At 44.3% G+C, this 21,725-nt stretch overlaps 1 protein-coding gene across 9 annotated transcripts in view; it reads left to right on the top strand.

Moving 5' to 3' along the window:
- Positions 1–21,725, top strand: part of MAMDC2 (MAM domain containing 2) — a 400,592-nt gene that overhangs the window by 252,980 nt on the left and 125,887 nt on the right. The gene's annotated exons all lie outside the window — the stretch shown is intronic.

The raw sequence follows: 21,725 nt of genomic DNA, 5'->3' as shown, positions 1-21,725 counted from the left end.
TGGGCTCACCCTCTGCTTTTCTTTCCCCCCCTTGGTGAGTCCATTTGTAGAAGCCTGATGCCCCAGGACATTTGGACTGGGGATAGCCTACTTTTAAAAACACAGCAGCTTAAAGGAGATCAGCTTCCCCTCTGAGCTGTCCTCTGTCCCCAAGGCGTCCCAGCTGGCTTCCTCGGAGCTGGGTGGAGGCCACACCCCTGCTTTGCACGCACAGCCTGTCACCACAGCTTGCTCTGGCCCACGCTTCTCTTGGGCTTCTGTTGGCCTCTCGGACCCTCACGGGTGGGCGATATTACCCCGTTTTACAAAGGTGGCCATTTCAGTCTCAGAACGGTCAAACGGCTGGCCCACGACACATGGTGTCACTCCACAGCTGGCCCTGAGCTGTCTAGTTAAGGGGAAGAACCTGGAAGGAAGCAACTCAGTAGCAATCTTTATTTATTGCCAACAGTTGCCAGGTCTTGACCGCTACAGTTTACTTCGGGATGGCTGGGGAAAAAGCAACCCCTGACTTCCTACCTGAGGGGTTCCGACCCTGCTGATGGCCTTGGGAAGGTCTCTGTCATCTTGCCACCCCACCCTTTCTTTCCCTGTTCCTGCTGTGGGCGACGCACCCTGAGAGACCACTGGATGTGGACCGTGGGACGGGCCTTATTCCCTAGCACTACCAAGCTTCTCAGGCTTCAGCTGCACAAGAATTACCTGGTGTGCGTGTTACACAGATGCTGAGCCCCTCTCCCTCTGCCTGAGTACCAGATTCACTGGGCCTGAGAATTTGCATTTCGAACAAGTTCCCGGGTGTTGAGGCTGGTCTGAAGACGATTCTTTGAGAACCACTGACCACAGTGTGTTTTTACACAACACACATATGCACCCACTCACACGCCTGTCCCCCAGTGCTGGTGGCCCTGAGCAGAGCGGGGATTGGTGAGAAAGGGCCACTGGCATGATGCTGAGACTGAAAACCTGCTTAAATCTTGTGCCCTCAACACGCCTCCTGCCTCACCCTAGTCCTGGCCCCAGGTGAAGGACATCAACATCACCCCTTAATCCAGGAGGCCCAGTCTCAGAGCTCCCACCCCCAGCAGGGTGGCCCCTCACGGCCTGCTCCGGGGTCAGTGGACGCGCCACAGCCGGCTGAGCTTAATCCGCCTTCCAGACCCACAGGAAATGCTGGCTTGGCCCGTTTGCACCCAAGTGGCAGTTAAACAGCGCCCCTTCGGGGAAAACAGGAAGATGCTTATAATAGGAGTAGGTGATTATGGTTTAATAGTATAATGGAAGCACTGTTGCTTTCCTTCTAGCTTTCTTTCTCGCTTCTAACGGCCACTGCTTTCTGGCTCAGGATCAGGACTACTGGCTTGGCTGGGGGGAAGTTAATTCATTCTCCTCTGAGCCTTCCCGGCAGAAGACAAGAGGCAGGGTAGGCCTCATTCTCTGGAGAGCAATGTTTTCCAAAGGCCAGAACTTGGACGCGACCAAGCGCCCTCCAGAGGGGCAGTGAGGTGTGCGCCTGCCGAGAGGCCATCGCTAAGAATTTCCGCTGTAAACCCGTTCTTAGGTTGGTCAATTAAAGATGATAAAATCAGCAGAGGCGGTAGTTTGGCAAGCTGTGGCCAAGCCTCTCTGCAGATTTACTTCAACTTGCTGCAGGAATCCTTTGAGACTGGTTCCATCCACCGCCACGTGTTGAATACACCATAGAAAGTTGTAGGTTTCAGAGACCTTTGCCCACGAGTATTTGGCATACAAATGGCACTTTCTGTATGTCCTCGGTCAGTAGGTTAATTTGCGGGGAGGAGGCCCAGTGCAGGGAATTAAGTAGGGAAACAAATCTGCGAATTGGAATCTCATCACAGGAAAATCAAATCTGGGGGTAATTGTGTCAGGCCCTTGCTCAAAATATCCCTCCGCTGCCCCAAATTGTATGTAAGGTCCGCTTCTTTGGTGTATTTCCAGTATTAGGTCTCTAAGAGTCTGTCATTGCAATTCCAATGTCTCTAGTTCATAGCCATCTTGAAATATACTTGATCTCCACTGGACATGGGATGGCTGAGTTTTGACCAGTATTGTTTGCTTGGATTGTGTACCACAATGGAGGGTGCCCCCAGAACAGGGCGGGGCACCAGTGCCAGTGATTAGATGCTGCAGTCCAGTCTTGTCTACTTTCTAGATTTGCTAACATTGCCCAATTTAGTTTAATTTCCCTCTACACTTTTTGGAGAATATTTTTATTTCCTCTAAGTTGTCAAGGGAAGTGAGATTATGTTAGACTCAAACTGGAATTCACGTCTAAATTTTAGGTTTGAATTAAATCCAGGAAAGAAGAGATCTATTTAATCCTATAAAAATCTTCTTTATTCCTTCATTCATCCTGTTTAAAAAAAAAAAAAACTTGTTTATTCATTCACAGTTCAGAGAATACTGGAAGCTCTTTGGACAGTGGTCCTCAGGTGAAATCGCGACTGTTGGTTCCATTTACCCAATGCCAGCTGTGGGGGCAGAAGCCCTTTGTCTGAGGATTCTTGGAACCCAGTAAATTGGCCTCACACTGGAAGAGTCACAATCAAATGAATCATCGGGTGAATTTTGGCTCCACTTCAGGCTGTGGACACCTTGGCTTAGCACCTTTGACCTAACTCTATAAGGAAGCCATTGGAGGAACTGAGGAAGCGGGGGGAGGTAAAAACCCAGACCAGGTACCGCTCCTTAACTGGAAGCTGAGAACGCTAAGCCCCCCAGAGGAAGGCAAATAAAGAAACGTGTTAGGTGAACGGGCGATAAACAAGGAAATTCAAAGCACTTGTTTGTAGGGATTGCCGTCTTTTGCACAACAGTGGGGGTCAGGGTTTGAGGAATGGCCTAATATGGAAGAGTGTAGATGGTATTTGTGCCTCGGAGCGAGTGATGCTATCTGAGGCAGGAAGACAGGCTACAAGGTTTGGCATTACCAGGGGGTAATGTGGGGGACGTGGTAGAGTGCGCTGAACTCACTTTGTAAGTACGCGCATATGTCTTTCTGACGCCCGCGCTCTTTGTCCAAACCCATTTCTTCTCTCTTACAGACACGTTCGGCTACTTGGCCATCTGAGTTTCAGTTCTGTGCTCTGTCATGTGCCAGTTATTATTTAAAATGATAAATCCCACCTGATATTCCACCTACAGCCAAAAGTCTGCCTGGGAGCCCAAGAGGCCTTCTTGGAAGAGGGAGACCAGTCCTCCCTTCCTGTGAATTACAGCTCTTTTCCTGACTCTGGGAGAATCACCTTAGCCTCCCCCCCGACACCACCAGTTCATCAGGTAGTTCCCGCCCCCATGGGCCTGCTTAGACCCGCGTTGCCTCTGCCTGTTGGTCTCTCAGTACACTCTCAGTAGAAACACACTCCCATGTTGTGTGGAGACTGGAAAGCAGCACAAGTCTGGGGTATTCCTCGGATGTCCCTTGGAGAGACAGTCAATCCCAGGAAATGGCCAAGTTACTCCTGCAGTATCACATGCCTCTCCCTGGGGCTGCCCTGGCTAGTGCTGCTCTCAGGTTGACCATAGCTGCCATGTGCTGTGCCTGAGCCCAGCTTGACTCTGCCCTGGCCCTGCCTAGGATCCTAGATCTAGAACTGGGCTTTGGAATTCATCCAGTGCAACCTCCTCATTTTACAGGGAAGCATGCTGGCGCCCACACAGGCTGCCAGTCATGGTCATGGACCAAGCAGGGGACAAGGCCTCACTTCCTTGGCTCTCCACTTGTTCTATGCTCCAGCCTTAGTGCACTTCTCCTAACATCCCTGTCACTATGGGTCCTGGGCCCTGGAGCTTTGGTGTATTAATTATAAAATGTTGGAAAGTCTTCATCAGGGAATTAATTATATATTTCATACATATGGAAGAACATGGGTTCCAAAGGCACAGTGCTTTGGGCCTAGCAAACCCATAAAGCACTACATGTTATGCCATCTTGTGTATTGATTCACTCTTTCAGAGCTGTAGACATCCCACCTGCCTGTAATCTTCAGCATACAGAAAAAGACCTGGCATGTTGGAGATGCTCAATAAATATTTGTTGAATGGATAAATTTGCTCAATGAGTAATTCTAGTATTGGATGATTGAAAAGCCCTTATGCGTTTTTGTCTGTGCTCCCGGTTCATTCAAAGGTATTTCTTCATCTGTCTGATTGATGGTATGGAGTCTTTTATGAGAGTCCTAGCCAAACTGATCTCTTATCCCCTAAGCTCTTGGGCAGGTCCCTACCCCTTGGCCTCCCTGTCCATCAGTCTGGGTTCTTGGTTTCTCTTACCTGGCCCCTCCACTTGGGATTTAACCTGCCTGGACTGGCAATATCTGCCTGCTCCTCCCTGTCTTGACTGACTTTTTTGGACATAGGCTCTGACAGGCCCAACCTCCTTCCTATCAAGGCCAACACCTCATCTGGGTTTTTACCCTACTCAAATTAATGTTGCCCAACAGGAAGTGGCTACCCAGCTCCTGTCCTCATCCCCCACGAAGCACCTTAGGAGTTTTAGGATGCTTCCCTTCTCATAACTGCACAAGTCAGCTGTGGTCACCATATGTTGGGAGGAAAAAAAGAATCCCTTGTCGTAGGACTTTCTGCTTTCATTAACACCTTCAAATCCCCTAGCATACGGTTAGCATGTTTTGTGACTTGCATCTTGGCATATAGTATTTATAAAAAATTCAGATTCTTAAAATAGCACAACCTCCCCAGCAGTGGACCTACTTCTATCTCTTGTTAAATAATATTTGATTTTTAAGAATTTAAGTGAAACCCCATTATGTCAATGTAAGTGATGGGTATCTTAATACATACAGCTGGAAGGTAGTGATGGGTATCTTAATACATACAGCATGTGTAACTACCGTTACACATGGTCGTGACATCTTGGTTGTTCTCTGTATATATCAAATGTGTTCATAAATATCATATGTATATGGGAACATATCAGTAATTACCAATGATATATATATATGAAATACCTACAGGAAGAAGGTAATGCTTAACACAGATGAACATATTGCTAATGATAAATGAGGAAGTTATTTAAAAGCAAGGAACTTTCACAGTATATCAGAAGTTTCTGTTGTATGTATTAGGCCATGCCTAGTTAAGCAAAGCAGAATGTCTTATGTAATTTTGGCAAAGCATTCCCAACAAAAATTAAGAATTTATAGAGAATTCTCATACTATGCATTAAACCAGTGGTTCTCAACACTGACTAGATGTTAAAATCACCTAAAAATTTCTTTAAAAATTGTCATGTCAAGGTCCCACCCCAAGAGATTCTGATTTATTTGGCCAGAAATAAGACCAGACTTGGCATAGTTAATCAATAAACAAACACTAACAAATGAACAAACTCCCTAGGTGATTCTCATATGTGCCCAGGGTTGAGGACAGTGCTTTGTAAGGACTGCCAACTGTCCACCCCCTCCAGATGTAAGAAAGAAGAAATGCCCTCTTGTTAAGAATCCTTTGAATCTGGGGTGCTTGTGTGTCTCAGTTGAGTGTCTGACTCCTGATTTTGGCTCAGGTCATGATCTCACAGTTCATGGGTTCAAGCCCCATGTTGGGCTCTGCACTAACAGCTTGGAGCCTACTTGGGATTATCTCCTTTCTCTCTCTGCCCCTTTGGCTCATGCTTGCTCTCTCTCTGTCTCTCAAAATATACAAATAAACCTAAAAAAAAAAAAAAAGTATCCTTTGATTCTCAGTTGCCAGGAGAACCTGCACAGTGCCTAGAGTAGCACTCAAGGCCCCCCATGATTTGCCCCAAATCATAAATCTGCTCCCTTCCCTCCTGTTAATCTCTAATGTGCTGTTTGTCAACACACCCTTTAATTTCTTGCCTTTTTCTGTATTTGTATTGTTCTCCACATCTGTTTTCTGCTTTTTTATTCCCCTGATCCATCTTGGCCTATTGAAATCCTACTCTCCACCCCCCACCCCGCCCCCCATGCCTTAAGGTTTGGCTCTTTTTTTTTTTTTAAGTGTATTTATTTATTTTGAGAGACAGTGGGGAGGGGAGGGGAGGGGGGGAGAGAGAAGGAGAGACAGAATCCCAAGTAGGCTCTGCATTGTCAGCACAGAGCCCAATATGAGGCTTGATCTCACAAACTGTGAGATCATGACCTGAGCTGAAATCAAGAGTTGGATGCTTAACTGGCTGAGCCACCGAGGTGCCCCAAGACCCAACTCTTTCTTGAAACATTCTCTGAGTTTCCCCGGTAGATGAACATCTCCCTCCCCTCCCTTCCCCTGGCCTTCTTCACTTCCCACTGTGTGTCTTCTCCTTAGCCCCTCCTTGTCAGGGTCCCCACCCCTTCACCTGGCCAGGACCTTACATCTTTGAGGACAGGGATCACATCCTCTCCACAATGACGGACAAGCAGCATGTGGTATCAGCAAACACTTCAAATTTAATCAATCTCTAAAGCCCTTGTTGAGATTAATAGAAAAAAAAAAAAAACCCAACCCTTGCCATGTTCCCCTGTGGTAAAAGAGGTTGTGTTTAATAATCCTTCCTACTGTAGGACTTCAAGGACTTTGGAGCTAGTGTTTTAATTTCAAAGTATAGCAGGAAAGCAGTGTTCCAGCTTGTCTCACCCGCAGGTGGTCTGTTCCATCTCTGACATACCAAGGGACAAATAGCCCTTGGATTATTGACTCATTACAGCTACCTAAGACCCTTGATCCTCTGTCATCACAAACAATCACAATGCAACCTTGAGAGTGACACTGCTCGGTCTGTAAAGTATTTTTAGCAAAAGATTATCAGACTTTAAGTTAGCTTTTGAGAGCTGTTTTTCCAAAGGAACTCAAGTGTAAGACACCAACAGTAGCAACCCTGATGGATAAAAGTGGGTAGAGATATTTGCTCTTTGAAGAAACCCTTGCATATGGACATGGCAAATGAGAAAACCAAAGGATTGGGCTTGTGATTTAGTGAGATCTGTCAGAATATTTGCCTCCTCTACATTATAAGAAAGTGATTTGTGTTTTGGGTGATTCTGAGGCAAAGAATAAGATAATAAAACAGAACAAAATGGACCATAACTTCATAGTGTCATGAATGAATCATACATTTTACAGAAAAAGCATCTAAGAATATCCATTCTACCGATGTGCATTTGGAGTGCCTATAATCTATCAGGCATTATATTAGTAGTCGGAGTACATAGAGAACAGGGAGTATGTACATGACCATGGTCCCTGCCCTTGGGACCCATACACAATAGGAGGAGACACGAATCTATAATTATGGTAGAGAGCAAACAGAACTGTACATAGTAAAGGATCTTCATTGTAAACAGCATAAGTTTGCTACTTAAATAAAGCAGAAAAGAAGCTTATTGGAAAAGTAGCAGCTTTCAGAATCAACAGGAAGTCTAGAGAGCTATATTTGGGCAAGAATAAGGAGTGCAAAGTGTAGGCAAGACCCTTCTGGAGGAACCATTTGTGTGACTTTGTTACTGGTCTGCTGGACCTGCCTGTTCATTATTCCTGTGGACAGTGGGTAGTGATGTGGCCTGCTAACCAGTCTAGTAGCTGTGAGGAAGGTTGATTTGAGGGAGATATGACTGGCAGTGGGGAGGCTTATCAGGGGACAATCCAGTGTTCCAGCTGAGAGTGGATGAGGGCTTGAAATGGGACAGGGGTAGCAGGAATGAAAGGGAGAGAGTAAATAAAATACCAGAAAGGGGACTAAATTGGCAGGATTTGTTGATTGATGGGGTGGGATGAATCAGAGGTAGAGTGACTCCCTGGCTTCTAGGGGGGGCAGCTGTTTGGTGGTGACCATAGTTGGGGGATTTCAGGAGCGGCATCATGTTAGGGGAGAAGGTGTGTTCCATTCTGAGTTGCATGGGAAACATCCAGGTGGAACCCTTTGATTCAAGGATCTGAAGGTCAGGTACAACCTGGGCAGGACTATGGCCTTGGGAATCTTCAGCATGAAGACAGCAGTTGAAATCTTGAGCAGGAACGAGATCATCCAAGAAGAACCATCTCGAGGTGGAGCCTTGACCTCACCGTGAAGATTAGGCATCCAAAAGGGGTGGTGGAATGAGAGATACAGGAGGAACCAGGTGTGTGTGAAGAGAATTAGGGAAGTATAGGTCACCGGAAGCCAAAGCAATTCGAAGTTTCAAGAGGAGCATGTGACCGGCAGGGCCGAGGGCAGCACAGAGGTGTGCGTAGAGGACTTATCTGTTGGAATTGACATTGTGGTTTCTATGGAATTGAGGAGGACAGACCAGGATACCCTGGTGGAAGCATGAGGGGCAAGTGCAGACAACAGAGAATTCTTGGCAAAGAAATTTGGGTGTTCTCCCTTTCTTAGAGAGAGATTCAACCAGACCTACCAAAAAACTTGAGATGACAGGTTTTTGTTTTTATTTTGTTTCACTTTTTTTTTTTCTTTCTTTTAGGGAGGGGAGACTTGAGTTTGTTTATGGACTAAGTGGAAAGGACCAGCAAGAAAGTTTCTGGAGAGAGGGGGCCATCTTCATTAGCTCTGCATTAGATCCAATTTCCACTTGGATAATTCAGAAACGTCAAGAATATATGAATCTCACAGACCCATGCAACCCAGGAGCCCTCCACCAAATGGCTCAGTAACACTTGAGTGTCAATTTTAAAATGCAGGAAATTTTATTTCTACTGTAAATGCAGAGGATGTAGGAGGTTAGGCTGAATCTGTGGTACTTACGATGCATCCTGGAACCCTCTTAATAAGAACCAAAAACAAACCTTTCATAAGTGATAGGGGAATCTTTAGGTATAAGGAAACTTTAATGGCGATGTGGATTCTATTTCTTTAGAAGAATGGTTCCCAGTGAGAAGTGTGACGTGAAACCTGACGAAATAGTTATACAGTAGCTTCTTACATAGCCAGGTTCTGTGATCCACAGGTAGCATTTCATGGCGTGTGCCAAGGACACTTGTCCTTATGTCTGACCTGCATGACAGTCCTGGGGGTGGTTATTATCAGTTATTACCATATTTTGCAGATGAGAAAGAATGAGATACGGAGAGATTAAGATAACAGGCCCAGGGCAACACAGTTGGAGAGTCAGGATATGGACTGCAGCCCACCCAGCTGCAAAGACTTGAGCTTCTCTTGGCCCTGGGCTCCCTCCCATCAGTGAGTAGGATGATGCCTTTGTACTTACAGAGGTCAACCCCAAGGACGACTGACCTGCAAGATTTATGCTTCTCTAGAGATAGTGGAAAACCTCTGCAAAATATTGACGATGTCCTGACGTTCCAGCTCTGGGGTTCTGGGCCCCAGCTTCACCTGCCGTGCGGTGGTGAGGCTTTGGAATCAAGCAGGCATCAAGCAGAGATAGAGAAACATAATTTTACTTATTTTTGTCCACAACAGATGAAAGTTTACTTTTGGAACCATTTTAAGGATTCTCTTGTCAGTCCTCAGCGTAATCTTGGCAGAGAACTTGGGGGAAAATTTATAGCTTGACCTAAGACACTTTGGCAGTCCTAAGGAGTACTCCTCAACTTGAATTCATCCATCCCTACAGTGAAAGAATCAGAAGAGTACACAGATAAGTGTATTTTTTGCAAGCCAGTGGCCCCCCTGGACGAGAAGTTTGGTATGTACTCATTCTCTTACTCTTAACAGGATGGCAGTGTTGCTCTACAGCAGTGTGACACAGAACTTAGGTCTATGCTTAGAAAAATTTCCATTCCTTATTTGACAAACTTTTGCTTCACTGCCAACGAGAACTCAAGTGTTATTTGGGGCCATGCTTATAAAAATGAAGATGACTTTAATATGCTTTAACTTCACCGAGAAGCTACCTTCTCTGCTCACTAATATTGTATGACTGAAACCATCTTGCCTGAAACTGTAACTTCACATTTCTTTTTTTAAGCTTCTGCAGATTTCTTCTGTGTTTGTGACTATTAAAAGTGGATAATAGAGAATGTTTCTTTGAAGGGTGTTATGACCGTGCATTAGTGCATTTTAAAATATAAGCTTTATGGAAACCCTTTGGTTTTCCATTACAAATCCTGAATCTTAAATCACACCATTGTTCCTGAAGACTGTTTCCCTTTTCCACAAATTCTGATGAGGACAATGTGAGTGAAACATTAATACCTTTTTTTTTTTTTTTTTTAAAGAATCAACACTGGAGAGCAGACTGTTTTGAACTCACGTTTCATATTTAGGAGTAACTGGGGAAAGAAACCCAAATACATCCTAGGTTATATATTAGTTTTGCAGATTTTCATCTTTGTTGTCAACATAAAAGTTAACAAACTACCTACACATAGTTCTTTATTAAATACTGTATAATAAAAGAGAAATGATATTGAAGATTACATATTTAAAGATGTATAGTATAGGGACACCTGTGTGGCTCAGTTATGCGTCCGACTTCGGCTCAGGTCATGATCTCCATAGCTCGTGAGTTCGAGTCCCGCGTGGGCTTCTGTGCCGACAGCTCAGAGTCTGGAGGCCACTTTGGATTCTATGTCTCCCTCTCTCTCTGCCCCTCCCAGTCATGCTCTGTCTCTCCCTCCTTCAAAAATAAATAAACATAAAAAATATTTTAAAAAATAAAATAAAGATGCATAGTATTGACATGAAGTTATGATTCATTTTTAGTCTCGGGCTTATGGAATAGAACCTCTTTGTTATCCATATACATATGCTTTAAAGGGTGCTGAATTTAAAAGGACACTGGCAGTTGTAGGGCGTAAACTCCGGGCTTGTAGACCACATCCCCATTTAAAGAACGTATCAATAATTACCAACAATGTCATGTTCATGTTTGAGCCAAGTGGCCTCTTGTCTGTCAAGTATGCTACTAAACATCTTTTGAGAGAGAATAAAGGTGGCTTATTTGTCTAACAGCTCAAAGCAGACAGCTCAGTTGCTAAGAAAGTTTCTCTGTCCCTCCAAATATCTGTCAAGCCTCTGCCTCTCCACAAACTCGGCTACTTACAAATAAAAATTGCTAGAAGATGAACAGGGTGTAAAATGGTTTATATTTTTAATTAGCTCCATTCATTTATCATTTTGGTTATCAGGAAGTCATTCATAATTGTGTGACTGTGTCCCTGTCATAAAATAAATTTGGACATATTTGCGAGGGATCTCTTGCTGAGCATAATATTAGCCTAGTAGTCTAAGAATTCTTAGAAAAGTAATACATCTTGGAAAAATAGAGACTGTTCACTATCATCCTGTTCAAATGTGCAATCAATCACGATCACACAAAAGACACTGCATTTGAGCCTCAAGTGATTGGAAACTTTTTCTGGGACATATTTGACAAAGGTAGCAAAGAAGAGAGAACTGCAAGAATTCAGAGTTCCAATCTCCTTTAGTCTCCATCACCAACCACTGGGTGCATTCCAGAATGATTTGCCATCACAGTGCTACCTTCAGCTGGGAGCTGAGGATGGTGTGTGGCACATTTTATTTAAATATTTTGAGAATGGACATATCAGTGATCATTTTCTATATTTATCCTTAAATCTCATTTCAGAGTTGCTAAAAAAAAAAGACCCTCAAAGACCAAAGTTGTATTTGCAAGCATTTACTGAGCACTGGCTGATTGTGTTGGCACTGAGCCAGTAAACCTAGAAGAAAAATGAATAATAACAATTATTTTATATAACATTTATTGAGCAATTATTATGGATGTCTTGCATGTATAATCTCATTGACTGTTTACAAAGACCCCATGAGGAAGACACTCACTACAGATGAAGAAAGTGGGGTTTATAGATTTTTTTTTTTAACATACCCAGAGTCATGGAACAAGCAATTGATGGGGCCTGGATGTTAACCTGTGTTTGTCTCCACAGACTAAGAAAATAACCATTCTGCTATTTTCGTTTTCTTTTCCCACTCTCCCTTGTCACGATGTCTTAAAGGATCTTCGTAATAGCAATGATAATAGTAGTTACAATAGTAGAAAACTCTTATGGAGTAATTTCCCTCATTTATTGGCTGTTCCGTATGTTTGATGTTATTAACTGATTCAATTCTCCCAATATCTCACTGAGTTGAATCTTATTTTCATTTTCATTTGAGGGTTCCGGAAAGTGAGGCCTACAGAGGTAATATAACTTGCAGGTCACAGACATCCTGGGTGGCAGGGCTGTATTTCGTAAAAGATTTTCTTTTCTTTTATTAATTAATTAATTTATTTTAGCAGGGGGAGGGGCAGAGAGAGAGGGAGAGAGAATCCCAAGCATGCTTCTCATTGACACAGTACAGAGCCTAACGTGGGGCTTGAATTCACTAACCCTGAGATCATGAACTGAGCCGAAATCAAGAGTCAGACACTTAACCGACTGAGCCACCCAGGTGCCCCTCTAAGAGATTTTCTGGTTCCAGCCTGTGTTCTGTGAAGGATATACCGGTTATAATATTCATTTATTTTCACTACACTTTGAGGCAAGAAACGTTTCTACTTGAGTTCTGATGTGAATAACTGAGAGAACTGAGTAAGGACATTGCTTCTTCCAGATTCTTCCATACACAAGGGCCCTACCACCAAGTAAATTCTAATTCGAGGAAATGCAAAATTAATCTTTTCCTTTAGAAATGGCACGGGGCCCTGGGACAAGAGAAGAATTCCTGGCTGGTTCCAATTTCTAAATGAATTACTTTGGGAGCTTCTATGAGAGTCTTGCAGGAACAGCATCCCCATGACTGCCCTTGCATTCTGTGGACAGATTCCAGCAGAACTTGTGTTTCTTGATAACCTTATTAGTCTTGTTTTGAAAATGAGTCAAGTATTCTCATGAAAAAAAAAAAGGATAGAGAAAAGAAAAATGTAATATTTGTCTGCTTGGGATACACAAAAAGACATTAGGGGCTCAAACTGGTAGAGATGTAGGCAGGAGTTACGATACAAGCTGAAGGACAATGAGACCCTTGGGATAAAGGCAGATGGTAAGCTCATCTCTTTCTCTCTCTCTCTCTCTCTCTCTCTCTCTCTCTCTCTCTCACTCACTCTCTCTTTTCATTCTGTAGTGGGTGATGTCTGTTGACCCAAGGGATATGAACATGCATCTCTCATTTAATTCTAACAGCGACCCAATGAGGAAGGCACTCTTAACAGGCAAAGACCCTGTGGGGTAGAGAGTTTGTCTTGTAACTTTTCCCAAGTCTGTGCCATGGGATGTGAACATGTGTTTTAAAACACCACGAGATAATGAGTGTCTCTGGCCTATTATTCAGAGTGAGTATTTGAGCTTAATTTTATTCATTTGACATCTGCCTGCTGTGCTAGGCAAAGACGAGTAAAGGTGCTTGCCCTCAGGACACTTGCTGATGCACTGGAAGAAATTAGATATATGAACAGTAACTATTTCATCTGTCATTGAGACTAGGGCCTGGCAAGGAAAATGTAAAGGGTCCTGGGAGTTCAGAGGTTAGCAAGAGCTGGCAAGAATGGGGCTGAGTGGGTAAGAGGAGGCTTCTTGATAGTCCTTGAAACACGGTGGGATGCGACCAAGGGGGCATGGCTCTTAGGTCACGTCAAGTGTCAGGAGCAGGAGAGGCCAAGACAGGAAGTGGGCAAACAAGGGACCTGATCTGGAAGAAGCATGCAGTCTCTTCCAACAGGTGTTTTGGATGCAGAATGAAAAGGACATTAGTAAACCTGGTGTTTGTCACTTCTCCTCAAGCCACACGCATGCAAATAAAAACCAGAAAGCTCTACCTTGTTTGAATTTGTAGCCTTGGTTGCAAACGCTGAGGACAGTTGCCATCCAGAACTGCTACACCACATAGTCCCTGCAGCACAGCTGCTCTTGCCCAGGCTCAGAGAGGGTGCAGAGTTCACGGATGGTTTAATGTAGGTGGAGGACAGTGGTAGACAGTCCCTGTTACCACTCTTTGGACTCTGCATCCGGCCACTTCGGGCAATAACTGACCCCTTGATAAAATGTTCTGGCTCAACTAGAGAAAGGCATGCTTTTCAATCTTGAGTTTTGACTAAATAAAAAATAAAATCATGAGTATCCAGCAGTAAAAGCATAGCCCTAGACCAGTGGTTCTGTATCTGTCTACTAAAATGCCTAACAGACACTGTGCTGAGAGGGTCAATATTCAACTCTTAGATGACCAATCACTGACTTCTGCAGAGCCGTAATAATATAGTATGGAAAACTACTTATCAATCAGAACCTCAGCCGTGGTATAGTAACAATGACCATTAATTACTGCATTCTCGATACTGCCTCTGTGTTATCTCTAAACATCATTATAGCTTTGTATGATTTCTATGGCTATCTCCATTTTAAAGATGCAGCACCTGATAACCAGCAAGGTTCCTCAGTGTGTCCCAGGTCACACAGCCATAAAAGGGATTGGTTGGATCCACATGTGTCTGCTCGCAAATCAGTGCCTGTTCCATTGGGTGCTCTCCAGGAGTGAATAGGATTCCAACGCCTCACGTGTTGACCCTCTTGACAAACTTTTCGCCCAAACCAGCCTTTTTTCCTGTTTGTCTTTGCCATCATTCATCTGAACCATCTCTCCCAATCTCCCTTGAGGCTGGGGATTGCTTTGTGTCCCTAGCACCTGGCTTCATCATGGTAGGCATTTAATAAAGGTTTATTGAACTCTTCCTGTTTACCTCATCTTGCATGAGGCCACCTCCTCTTTCCTTCTGGTCCTCCATGACTTGTTCTCTGATGCCAAAAACTACTCCATTCCTCATTCGTCCTGGGAACCAAGTGCCATTATCATAAACCGTTACCATGTCGTGCTTCCCAAACCAGCTTTGATAAAGTAGAAATGAAGAGAAAGCTTCCTCCACTATATTCCGTTCCTTAGGTCTTCAAAACTTGAAGGATAGATTTCCTCATCCTTTTTCCAGGAACCTTGTGGTGGCTCACAGCTCTGTGAGCTCAAAGAGATGCTAACGGGGCTAAGATCAAAGGCCATGTCCCCATGAAGCCTGCACGGCAGTGCCTGGTACCCAGCTCGCAAGTACATCTTGATTCACTGGTCAATGAAGTAGGTGAGGTGTGTGGTTCCTGTGCCTGGGACCCTCTTCCCTAGACCTTCACCTAGCTGTCTCTCTCTCATCATCCCAGCCTCAGCTCAAATGTTGCCTCCTTCCCTCAGCACCCTATCTCAAGTCTGACCCCCTCACGGTCACTACCACATCGCCCGATTTTAATTCTCTCTAGAGCACCGTGGCTCTCTGATAGTTTTCTTGTTAATTTAATTGTGTCTATTGTCTGTCAACTCTGTTAAACCACAAGCTTTGTGGACAGTAAGGAACCTGTCTCTCACGTGTCACTTTGGACTCTCCTGTGCTCTGCACAATGTCTGCCACCTGGACGACACTCAGTAACTATTTGATGAATGGATGAACAAATCTTAGTCACTGTGAAGATGCTGTCTTCGAAACCTATGAAGGCCAAATGCATCAAGGATTGTTGAGTGAAAAGAAATACCAGATGAGCCCAAGCATCACAGAGACGTCCTCCAAAAGTGATGTGTTTTCCTCAAGGAGGTGTTTAGGCAGACACATCAGATAGAGAAGGTGAATTTTTCAGTTACCCTTTGGCTCTGCTGTGATGGTGTCACCAACTGTCACTTTGTCTGCTGGCTTGAGTGTCTACTGGGAGAGCAGGGATGTATTACCAGACATGGGATTTTCTTCTTTTGACAAATGTAGAAAGCAATTTCCTGCAACAAAGAGAAGACATATAACATTTAGAAACAAAATTCTAAGATGCTGCCCCAACACGAGTAAGAAGATGTGAGTGTGTGCATGTGAAGTGTAAATCCGCAGCTCGTCTGTGGTCTAGAGGGATTTTTCAGAAAATTGGCTAGTTCCTCCTCTTCCTGATTGTGTGTGAATTATTCAAACACTTGTCTCAATTTTCTTCTCTTCTCCTAAGATAAGCCAAGCTGGTAACTGACATCCATTATGGTAATCACCCCAGATCACGTGGAAAACATTCTCCCTTATCACAGATTTTTCTTTTACAATGCCAGTGACATCGTAGCCAGCATGGGGCTCTTGAAGCAGTTTGAAAAGAAATTGCCAAATTATGGCTGTGAGTGTCTGGCCATAATTCTCACGCATTCTCATGAAAATGCACATAGCATGTTGCATTTCTGTACCCTTCTGCCTCTGGAGGTATGTGACGGCCAGTGTCATTACCAACACTTAACATCTGTGTTCCCCAAGGCCTGCTTAGACCCACAGCTGTCATTTATTGTGAGTCCCTGTGGGCATTACACACGTTACTTAGTCTCATCACACAATCACCCTCTGAGGTGGGTGACGATCTCTCCAGTTCCCAGATGAGACAGAAGTCTCCCATGGTTAAATGGCCTGCCTGGTGTCACCCAGTTAGAAATGGCAGAGCTGGGGCAAGAAGGCTTATCATGGTGTCTGTCCTGCCTCTCAGCACTCTAGAAGCACCGTCATTGGAGGCACCTGGGTAGCTTAGTTGGTTGGGCATCCAACTTCAGCTCAGGTCACAATCTCACGGCTTGTGAGTTCGAGCCCTGCATCGGGCTGTGTGCTGACAGCTCGGAGCCTGGAGCCTGCTTTTGATTATGTCTCTCCCCCTCTCTACCCCTCCTCCACTCACGCTCTGTCTCTCTCTCTCTCTCCTTCAAAAATTAATAAACATAAAAAAAAATAGAAGCACCGTCAGTAGTTTTTGAACCCCTCTTAAAGTGCTTACCACTCTTTCATTTTATTGGCCTTATTTAAGGACGTACCTTTTCCCTCCTATCATGCTGTGATTCTAGAAGGTAGCATGCAAGTCTGTTCCTTCTCTTAATCCCCTATATGCCTTTGCAAAGTGCTCTGCACATAATGAACCAGGGACTGGGAGTAGGCTAAGGCAAGTGAGGCACTCACATTGTGTGCACACGTTAAGAAAACACCATAAAAAGCCACTCATCAATATATGTAATATTTGTTGTTGGTGGTTTATTTATTATTTTATTATATTAATTTTTTTTTTTACCTTTTGATCTCCTTCCCCTCACCCTCTGCCTCTGGTAACCACTGATCTGTTCTCTGTATTTGTGAGCTTGTTTTTTTTTGTTTTTGTTTTTTTTTAAGATTTCACATATAAATGAGATCGTATGGTATTTGTCTCTCTCCGTCTGACTTGTTTCACTTAATGCTCTCACATTTCATCCATGTTGTTGCAAATGGCAAGATTTCATTCTCTTTTATGGATAAATAATATTCCATTGTATAAATACATACCATAATCTGAGTACCTATATATATTCACACATATAGACATATATAATGTTTCATTATGTATATACCTCATAATTTCCTTATCCATTCATCTATTGATGGACACTTGGGTTGCTTCTGTAATTTGGCTACTGTAAATAATGCTGCAATAAATGTCGGGGTGCATGTATCTTTTTGAGCTAGTATTTTTCCTTTTTTTTGGTAAATGCCCAGAAGTGGAAATACTGGATCATATGGTATTTCTATTCTTATTTTATTTTTTTATTATTATTTGTTTTATTTGAAAGAGATAGAGTGTGTGTGTGTGTGTGTGTGTGTGTGCGCCCATGAGTAGGGGAGGGACCAAAAGGTTGGGGGAGAGAGAGAGAGAGAGAGAGGGAGATAAGGAGAGAGAGAATCCCAAACAGGCTTCACAATCATCACAGAGCCCAACACGGGGCTTGATCCCACAACCCTGGGATCATGACCTGAGCCAAAATCAAGAGTCGGACACTCAACCGACTGAGCCATCCAGGCGCCCCTGGTATTTCAGTTTTTAATTTTTTGAGGAACCTCCACACTGTTTTCCACAGCAGCTGCACCAATGTACATTCCCACCAGCAGTGCACAAGAGTTCCCTTTTCTCCATATCCTCACCAACACTTGGTTCTTTTCTCTTAGAGAGTAGTCATTCTAATAGGTGTGAGGTGATACCTCATTGTGGTTTATGATTTGCATTTCCCTGATGATCACTGCCACTGAGCATCTTTTTAATGTATGTATTGGCTATCTGCACATCGTCTTTAGGGAAATGTCTATTTTAAAAAATAGAAAAGTAATACGAAAGTTCCATGGTGAACAAAATATCAAAATTTTCAATGCAGATAGTCTCTGCCCCTGCACTTGGCCTTTCTTGCCTGGTCCCAGCCCTTCAGGAGCCCTTAAAACACGCTGAACAAATGGATTGTAGAGCTGGTGTCTGGCTTTGTGAGCTAAATCTGCCACTGATGATGCCGTGAAATATTACCCCTCAGAGCTCATTGATGAATCAGATGGACTAAAGTTCTTGTCCTTTCTTGCTGTCAGTCTGTCCATGAAGATGTTGATTCAGCTGTGCTGCTCACGCCCACCTAAGCCTGGAACAGCCCTTAGAGTCCAGCTTCCCTACCAGCCTTAGCAGTGGTCTGCCCAACAGGGAGAGTTTTCTTAGAAGCTCAGCTCTAAATTAAAAACTGCCCTTGGTTGTCTAAGAGTCTAAAGTTCCTGGAGTTGCTGTTTCGTTTTGTTATTTTCTCCCCTTCCTTATTCTTGTTATTTCAAGAAATCAGAATCGTTTTGAAAGAGCAGATCATGAGATATATAAATATGTGCCTATGTGGATATATAGAGATGTCTTCCGCACTGTCCCCACCCCTCCACCAGGGCCAACCAGATACCAAGAAGCAAAGTAAATATTTGTGAGTTTATTAATTGGATTATAGGTGATGGATTGTAGGGGAGAGTTTGATTTTGAGCATACTACGTTTATATCTGAAGTCGCTATTCTGTTTCACAGCCAATAAAAAGCTTTATGCCTACCAAAAAGATCAGCAGGTCTAACTTACTTTCACCCAAGTTAAGCCTGTTTTTCCATGCTGTTTTCATTGTTTGTGGTTGGGACATTGAAGACTCAGCCAAATGAGGAATTCATAAGCCGAGTACATTTGCACTGTTGTGCACAGCAATAATGAGACAGAAGTCCGGGGTCTAAGCGTACATCGGGCAGCTTCTACCAGCAAATAGGCTCAATTATGGAACAGTCACCACTTCCAGGGAAACTTTAGTCTCTCTACAAAGACATTTCTCTCACAAATCAGCAGAATCAAAATGTTGAAAATGAATTTCAGGTCCACAAGTGGTCAGACAGACTAGAAACTGAACCTTCGGGGGACAGAGGTGCCCTTGGTGCCGTGCCAATGAGGGGCTTGGCAGAGGGGCCTCTTCTCTTTCCTACAGGTGTGGCTTTCTTTTCTTTTTTTAATTTTTTGTTAAATGTTTATTTCTTATTAAGAGACAGAGAGAGACAGAGCATAAGCATGGGAGGGGCAGAGAGAGAGGGAGACACAGAATCCAAAGCAGGCTCCAGGCTCTGAGCCATCAGCACAGAGCCTGATGTGGGGCTTGAACTCACAAACCTTGAGATCATGACCTGAGCCAGAGTCGGACGCCTAACCTACTGAGCCACCCAGGCACCCCTCCAGGTGTGGCTTTCTTAACTGAAGTACAATTGTTGCTGCTCTGGACCTAGACTGTTGAAAAGGAGTAATTTCCATCAGAACAAACCTTCCCACGGCTTGGGTATAATCCACCCAGACAGGCATGACTCAGAAAGACTTAGGAGTTTTCAGCAAGCCCAGATTATTCATTCATTCGGCAAGTATCTACTGAGAACCTATGCATGCCAGGTGCTAGGGATTCAGCAGTGGGCAGCATCATACTGTGCCTCACTCAGAGCCTGTGTTCTGGTGGGGAGAGCTGGAGACAGCTCTCCTGGCTCACCAAGACGCAACACACACCGGATGATATGGCAGATGATCTAAGTTCTAAGGCAAGAAATGGACAGGGGAAGGGTAGCTGCTTTGGCTCAGGTGGGCAGGAAGGGAATCTTTGGAAAGGAAACGTTGGACCTGATGCTGGAGTGAGAGGGAGTGACTGCAGCACATGGTGTGTTTGGGGAACAGCAGGGAGGTCCGTCTGGCTGCAGCCAAGTGAGGGGGAGGCTAGGGAGAGGCGATGAGGTCTCATAGGAGCCTGGGGGCCAGACCACATCAGCCTCGTGCAGGCCGTGGGAAGGGCTTCGGACTTCACTCTGAGAGCGATGGGAAGCCTCTGGAGGCTTTGAGCAAGTAATGACCTGATAGGAGTTTTGTTATCCTGACTTCTGAGTGAAGAAGGACTAGTGCTTTGGCTTGGGGAATCTAGAAGTGAGGCATAACCCTGCTCTTGTGGAGCTTATAATTTGGTGAGGAATTTTGGTGATGGGCACATAAACAAAGAAATGAAGTCGATTCAGGTCCGTTATGAATAAAATGAAAGAGGGTGGTGGGAAAGCAGGAGGGATGGGACTGTGTGCTGCAGTGAATGGTCAGGAGAGATTCCCTGGCGACATGACATTGAGAATAGAGTGAGGAGGAAGACTAGCCATGCACTAGTGAGGGAGGCCCTGAGAGTATACCAGGTGGATGGTCGGCAGTGCAAAGGCCCTGAGGTAGGGGGAAACTGCATGAGATGGGAGAACACCAAGAAGGCCAGTGTGGCCAGAGCACAGTGAGCTAAGGAGAGAGGTCAAGAGGTAGTCAGGGCCAGACCTTGGAGAGGTGTTCAGGCCATGGTGAAGAATTTGGATTTTAATCATGTTGAAATGGGCAGCCATTGAAGGGATTTCAGTATGAATTCTATTTCATAAGGATCACTCTACTGCTTTGTGGGGAATAAATAAGTAGTGAAAATGGATGTTAGGAAACCAGCCTTTGTAGTAATGTAGGTGAGAGATAACTGTGGTTTCAATTCTGTAGACATTGTGAAGAGAATGGATTTGAGCTGTATTTTGGAGGTAAGCCAACAGGATTCATTAACACAATGTATGTGGGAAGAAAGGGAATCAAGAATGATTTCTAGGTAATTGGCTTAAGCAATTGGATGGATGGCATGTCATTTATAGAGAGGAAGAAGAGTGGGAGAGGAACATAAGGGAGGATCATAGTGGGGGTAGGGGAAAATAAGATTTCTGATATGGACATGTTACATTTGAGGCCTTTTATAGAGTTTTAAGTGCAAATGTCCAGTAGACTACTTGATGTGGGTGTCTGGAGTTCAGAGTAGAGGTCTGGGGGTGAGCTATAAATTTGAGAATTATCAGTATGGAACTAGTATTTAATGCCCCAGACTGGAGGATCAGCTAGGGGGATAATATAAAAAGAAGAAGGGGGAGGAGGAGGAAGAGAAGGAGAAGAAAAAGGAGAAGGAGAAGGAGGAGGAGGAGGAGGGGGAGGAGGAGGGGGAGGAGGAGGAAGAGGAGGAGGAGGAGAAAGGAGGGTAGATGACCAAGCCCTAGGAGTATTCCAAGATTTAGAGTGGAGACATAGAGAAGATGCCAACCAGGGGGAGCTGAGAAGAGGTGGCCAGGTAGGTAGAAGGCAAGTCAAGACAAAGGGATGCTTAGAAGCCAAAGGAAGACAGTGTTTCCAGGCAGGAGTGTCCAACTGTGTTGAATGTGGCTGAGAAGAAAGATGAAGACAAAGAGAAACCACTGGATTTGCCAACCTGAAGGTGTTTGGTGACTTTAGCAAGGGCAGGTTGAGTAGAATAGAGAATAGCATTTTTGAACAGTTTCCCTTTGGCTGAGGGAGCAAAGTTCCATGACTTCTCAATTTGTGAATTTTTATCTCTGGGAGCACAGAGAAGTATACTGATCTCCTTCCACTGCTGAGCAGACTGGCAATGGTTGCATTCTCTGGCATA

Source organism: Neofelis nebulosa, chromosome 12, assembly GCF_028018385.1.
Source record: "Neofelis nebulosa isolate mNeoNeb1 chromosome 12, mNeoNeb1.pri, whole genome shotgun sequence".
Taxonomy (NCBI): domain Eukaryota; kingdom Metazoa; phylum Chordata; class Mammalia; order Carnivora; family Felidae; genus Neofelis; species Neofelis nebulosa.
This window is presented reverse-complemented; position numbering and strand designations above follow the sequence as displayed.